Source organism: Zea mays, chromosome 5, assembly GCF_902167145.1.
Source record: "Zea mays cultivar B73 chromosome 5, Zm-B73-REFERENCE-NAM-5.0, whole genome shotgun sequence".
NCBI classification, from domain to species: domain Eukaryota; kingdom Viridiplantae; phylum Streptophyta; class Magnoliopsida; order Poales; family Poaceae; genus Zea; species Zea mays.
This window is the reverse complement of record NC_050100.1, coordinates 183,659,020-183,665,832: the sequence shown is the minus strand read 5'-3', so window position 1 is coordinate 183,665,832 and position 6,813 is coordinate 183,659,020. Positions and strand designations below refer to the sequence as shown.

Genomic DNA, 6,813 nt, shown 5'->3' with positions numbered 1-6,813 from the left:
ACCACTTCCTCTCTACTTCTTGTCGAAGAAGAATAATGAATAACTAATGCAGGGCTAGCAACTCTCTACTCACTTAATGCAAGGATACCTCCATTTTCCCCAGCATAGGATGGAACGTAAAAGGCTGGGACATTTATGCATCAATGGCAAAGCGGACTTGACTTCTTCAAGAGCTAGGGTTTTTAGAACATCAGTCTCGACTTCGTCTAAAAACATAAACAGTGAGAACAATACATCAACCATTTTCATAGATGAAGGGCATAATATAATTGTAATATTATATATATATATATATGTTTGAATTAAATCGAACTTTTCCTCCTTTTTTGAAAAAAGGTTGAGAACGAAAAGGAAAATAAATAATCAAGGGATATGGGCTGGTCGGTGGCCATTTGGCCTAGCTGGGTCGGCCACTCGGGGTGCCACGGCCCACTTGGCCCACGTAGAAGGGAGACAGGTGGAAATGACGCTGGGTAGAGCCCACATGGCACTATGGCAGCGGTGGCAGAGGAAACGGCGCGAGAGGCGCCGGGTGACAGTCGATCTGACCAGACCGGGCCGTCGCGGTGGCGTGGCTCACCGGCGGTTCTTCGCCAGCAATTCGGTTTCCTAGACACAGGGAGCGGGGAATCAAGAGGACACTCTAGCAAAGCGAGTATCGGTCCCCAGGGAAGACAAAGAGGGAAGACAGTGACGTCTTGTGGCTTCGAGGAGGCGAGTGTGGAGGTGGAGAGGAGGGTGGGAGATGCTCCAGGGAGCTAGGGCGAGGGAGCTCTAGGTGAGTCTCTTAAATAGGTTGGCGTTAGTGAAACGATGGTGGAGCCCGGGACCCGACGAGGGGGCGGCTCTCTGTGGTGGAGTGGGAGGAGCAAGGGTGTAGTGATCGGGGCATTGGGTTCCAGTCCTTAGTGGGGGACGGTGCGGTGGCTGGGGCACAAAGATGGGATGTCTCAAGGTGCTGGGGAGAGCTCAGAGCTCCATGCGCACACGAGTGCTGACTGCTGAGGACGGAGGGAGAAGAAGCTTCTGACGCCCTAGCTGGCAGCAGCAAGGAGGGGGAGAAGAGGAGTGCTGATTTGCGGGCCCGGCTGGTCAAGCAGAGTGCTTCTTCCCTTTTTTTTGTTTTTTTAACAGGAAGTAAGAAAATATATATATATATAATATATATATAGATAGAGGAGGTAATGGAAGCCATTAGTACGGGAAGCCCCACTCACGTATACCCACGCGCGTCCGATCGTGTGCTGGTTCTGGCTCAGGCTCACGTATACCCACGCGCGTCCGATCGTGTGCTGGTTCTGGCTCAGGCGGATTGTAGTGTAAAACGTGATCTAAAATAACGTAAATGAGTACGAAATTTAGCGTAAATTGTATATCTGTTTCGTAACAGCAAATGCATCCCCAAATTACGGCGTAAAAATCGTGTGCGTCCGATCGTGCGCGGGTTCTAGCTCGAATAGATTTTAGCGTAAAACGTGAGCTAAAACAATGTAAATGGGTACACAATTTAGCGTAAATCGTATATCTATTTCGTAACAGCAAATGAGGCCCGAATTACAGCGTGAAAATGGCGTGCGACCGATTGAGCGCGGGTTCTGGCTCGAATAGATTTCAGCATAAAACGTGAACTGAAACATTGTAAATTAGTACAACTTTTACCGTAAATCGTATATTTGTTTCGTAATGGCGAATGGAGCCCAAATTTACGGCGCAAAAATCGCGCGCCACCGGTCGTGCGCGGGTTCTAGCTCGGACAGATTTAAGTGTAAATCATGAACCAAAACAACGTAAATGAGTACGAATTTTAGCGTAAATCGTCCATCTTTTTCATAATAACGAATATAGACCGAATGTATCTCTCAGCGCACGAGGTTGTCATAAAACGCATCAAGAAATTTCGTAAATTGGTGTAAGATACAACAAGAAGTGATCTAAGGTAATTATTCCTGTACTCAACTATGATAATGTCGTGTTTACATTTTAGTTGTTGGTACATACACACAAAACTCTGTTTCACCATAACACCACTGTTAGCAAAAAAACTGAGTTCAAAAGGCTCTTCCAGCTTTCCTAATGTGGAGAAAACCACCGAGGTCCATACCTGCAAACGTAACATGAACTGCTAATATGATCTTTCTTTGTTAATATGTCTTTTCAAGCTTGTTATGGCTAACATAACCTAAAGTCTAAACTGAATGCAAACTTGAGTTGGACGATCAGATTACCAAAAGAAAAATCTCTTTAGTTAGAAGATCAGATTATCCCATATGAGTAAGCATAAAAACGATATCAATGTTCATAAATATATCCCATGCAAACCAAACATACAAAATAATAGAAGGTCAAGTTCTATGCTAAGATTCACCAAAATAATTGGAGCGTAGAAAGGATGAATTAAAACAAGATAATGAGGGTGTAAAAAATTCTACTGTCATGGTGTACCTTGTCCATCATCCTGAAAACATAGAAAACTGATTTAATGGACGATTTATTTGATATCGGCAATTTTAATATGCAGACATCAAAATCTAATTGTCTTCTGGATATTTGGGCAGTGGATCAAAAAACAAAAGATCATATACTTACTGGGGGTACTGGACGTATCTGTCGTATACTGCTCAAGAGTGGACTAGGTACTGGGGGTGCATTGTTCTGAAAAGGACCAATTCAAATCATCGTAAAAGCACAAAAGGAAGAACAAGAACAATGTAGGATTGGTGGTCTACGTGTTTACAAAGCGGAGCATACGCGTGATCTAGTAATTGGGCGTAATAGCGTATTCAAATTAGCATGAAAAGACATATTTAGGAAATAAAAATTACAGGCATTTAAGCAAATTGTGGCATAGTTAGACACGAACCAAACATACATTTAATCTTTCAAGTGTAGGAACAACAAAAAAGGTACATGTAGTAGGTCTAAAACTTTGGCTACAAAGATAACTATATGAAAATAGTGACGCACAGCCAAATGCCCATTATCAACACATAGTAAACCCTCCCTTTGACTAATAACTTTCTTTGGCAAGAGACAAACAAGTTGCTATATAAAAATAGTGTTGCTGGATTACTACGATGAATATATCCTGTGATAAAGATTGAGGGCTGCTAGTTGCAGGATACACAACAATAGCAACAGCAGCAACTGCGAATATAGAGAAACAAGCTCTGATTTGAACATTACTTGCAATTGAAATCTAAAAAACAGAAATATGTATGGCTCAGACATCCCATGAAGGAATTAGTAGGACTAGCTCTCAAACCTAGCAGGGAGAAAGCTCTTGGGTGGCTACTGCAAATGTCAAGAAACAAGTCTTGGCTTTGTCATCATCGCCATACACTATGTAGACAAACAGAGACATGGCATCAGGCCCAGGTTACATTTTATTACAGTTCACAAACTGAAAGATTTTAGGTTGTTATTAAAACAACTCAAAGACCCAATTTAAATCACACACCATAGTTGAATCTATCAAATACATATGGGTGCTCCATCCCAGACCAAACCAGAGGTCGCAGGATGGACACCTACAACTAAAATAACCAATTGTTACTTACATTGTCAAATAGCATTCCCTAACTGTAGGTCTTGAGATCCTTATTGGAATTATTGAACTACAACGACGTCCACATAATCAGATTAAACTGAGAGAGTACATAACCAAAACAGGAGATGTATAATGCATATGCCTCGTCATAAACGAATCTGAAGGTAATTCCAGATGTAATATCTAATCATCATTGGCTTGCGTGCAGATCACAAATTTTAAGTTTGTCCAACTTTATATATAAAACTTAATGTTTATGATCCCTAAACAAATAGCAGTAGATGAATCAAAAAATATATTTTTGCAGTAAACTTATTTAAGCATATAAATGGTAATATTATTTTTAAAAATCTAGTCAAGAGGCTGGCATACCTAATGCTTGCTGTCAACGGGGAATGGACTAGCGAAGGGGTCAACGGATACTCGAGCACCTGACCTTGGGCGGTGGCAGTTGCCTAGTCGTCAACTCATCGCCAAAAGTAAAGACTAAAGCTAAAGCAGTGGGCTGGAGGCCGATTATCAGTGGTAGCGACGACCTGGGCGAAGCTCAGGTCGACAGCGGACCTCAGGCACTCCTGTAGCACCTCCACCCACAGCGCGCCAGCACCTACGTCCAGCGGGGGAGTAGGCGAAGACATGGACTCGTCCTTGTCATTGTCTATCTGACGGCTACGCTTGATCGCTGCTTCCTCTGAGTTAGGTCTTGCTGGATCTGGTGCTGGCATCCTCCTCTGGCCCTGACGAATCCTGAGTCCATCCTCCACCAAGATGAATCTGCCAAGCGGCGATTTGGGCCGCTTCGACTCTAGGTCTTCGCTTCGGCGATCTCTGCTCGAACCGAACCTCTAAGCTGGTTGTTGGGGATGGGAAGACTGTACCGAGCCGCATAGGCCGCTATCCCCCGAGTCGCCTTCGTGGCGTCCTTCCACACGCCGGCACGAATGCTTCAAGTGGAGGAGGTGATCTAGGTAGGTGCAGGATGGAGGCGCGTTGGTTGGGAACCCTAGCCACCAAGGTAGTTGGGGCGTAGGGCGGCGACGAGGACGACGCGATACGATAGGGAAGGGGAGTAGGAGCGATGGATCTGCGTGTACGTGTACTAGGTCAATGGTGGATCTACTGGGTGGGGCGTGGGTTTACTGCCTATATATGTCGGATTGCGGTTCGGTTGGACTGGTTAGGGCTTCTTTTAGTTATTGGAAGCCCCGGGCTCCTAATACATAAACTATATATCTATATATATATTGATGCCAGAAAATAATTCTTGGGTCTTAAAAAATACTTGTGTGGTGGAGTAATATGCATCTTTGCAAATGCTTAAGGGGGATACTTAGGCAAACAAACACATTTGCAAAGATAGGTGCATGCTGAAGACTTTTAGACTACCTACCTCATGTTCCCCAAAACAATGGTGTTACACCTATCAAACTCCTCGACCTAGTCACCCCAACCAGAGTCGAGCCAACCGTAACAAAACTAACAAAAGACCCACCACCACCAGGACAATTCCAACCTCAATCACCCCAAACAAAGATCCCAATCAAGTCATCCAAGTCAAACGATCCCGACCTCGGTATCCCAAAGCAAGGTAAAAAATAAAGCATCTGTGAACGACCCACAATCGAGAGGTACCATAATCCAGCGTGAGGGGCATATCTAACACACCTATGACCGAGATGTGTGGAGGACAGATATAGGGACAGAACACATAGAGCAAAGCTTGGCCTGAGAACCCTATTTGCTTCGTCTAAGTAACTTGGATAGTTGATTCCCATCAAAGAAATACAAAATATTGCAACATCTATAAAGGATGGATCCAATGGATCTGTAGTGATGCCAAAAAAGAAGATTAGTTCAATTAATGATTTGCGCGTTAGTCAAAGATTCAGTGCCCATTTTATTCTGTTTGACTACTACTAGGTTCATCCTGAGAAGAAACACAGAATAATAATAGAAGAACAAGAGATCCCTTTAGACATCCTTTTCTAATAAAGAGGTCATGTCTTAAAATTAATTCAACACCTAGGTTTATGAGGAAATATTGGATGTCGTTTGGAACCCGTCTGTTTTTTCAAAGGGGTGATAAGAACCATAAAAACACATTTGATAAAGTGAGGGCTAAAACCTACAAGATACTCATCAACAAGAACGATAAGTGATTTATCGTTCTAACTCGATCATCTAGCACTTCAATTTCCTATAGGTTAGTGAATGTGACACTGATGCAATTATGTCATATTGAAGAATACATAAAACAAAGTTTACTTAATAAGAAACTACATTATCTTATAAATGTTACCTTTGACTCATCCATCAAAACTAAATATTCAATTAAGCTAGTTTTTACAAAAAAAGTACAAAAATAGGACATTAACATCAAGGAAATGTGTTACTAGTGCCTTAGGCTGGGAAGGGTTACTTTAAGCACCAAGCCTTACCCGCATAATATGAAGACGCTGGGGCTCGAACCCGGGATCTTCCGATTACAGACAGTAGGCTCTACCGCTGCACCAGGCCCGCCCTTCAAAACATCTAGTTCTAGAAATTATTTATTCATGTAAAACATAATACAATGGTAGATAAACTGTTCAACCGCAACTCTACAGGTTCATAGAAAATAAGTAGAGCTGAAATGGTCTTTTACAGAAATATATTGTCACAATATGGACTATTCTTGCTTATGCAACAAACCCCCATGATATTGTTCTCAACCATTACCAAGAATCTTGGAGAAACCACAAGGATGGAAAAGAACCACCAAGAAAACGTCTAGCAAACTAGCATAAAGGACAGATAATTAACAATGCAAAACATAAGAAAGGTATTATGCAGCTTGCAGCCAGTGCTTACATGAGCAATATCACAAGCAATCACAGAAGGATAATCTGAAACAAGACCAATGGAGAAAACCTTGTTCTTCACATTTTTTGCAACTGTTGCATGCCTGGGAAATATGAATAGTATTCTCATAACTGTGCCAGGGAAATAAAACGATGTAACAGGGAGGAAAATGTTATGAATCAATACAACACAAAGTAGATCAAACACAGAGAATACACAGATTTAACGTGGAAAACCCCTCCAAAGCGAAGCAGAAAAAACCACGGGCGTCGGCCAGCAACAATATCACTATTTTTTGAGAGGTTACAGATCGCAGGAGATTTACAATGAGGTGACGGTCTCCTACGGATTACAAGTATATTTATAGAGGCAAAACCCTAAGGTGAGTAGGGAACGATCTCCTCCGGCCCAAGCCTCCCGGCGAC

The 6,813-nt window shown here is 42.6% G+C and overlaps 1 long non-coding RNA gene across 2 annotated transcripts; it reads right to left on the bottom strand.

Moving 5' to 3' along the window:
- Window positions 1-1,932: 1,932 nt before the first annotated feature.
- LOC103627373 (uncharacterized) lies at window positions 1,933-4,657 on the bottom strand. Of its 2 annotated transcripts, NR_197788.1 has the most exons (3): window positions 3,920-4,657; window positions 2,587-2,652; window positions 1,933-2,455 (listed from the first exon to the last, which is right to left on the bottom strand). It is a non-coding gene; the product is annotated as an uncharacterized lncRNA (long non-coding RNA). The 2 variants fall into 2 exon arrangements; NR_157329.2 differs by having other exon boundaries at window positions 2,587-4,657.
- Window positions 4,658-6,813: the final 2,156 nt, after the last annotated feature.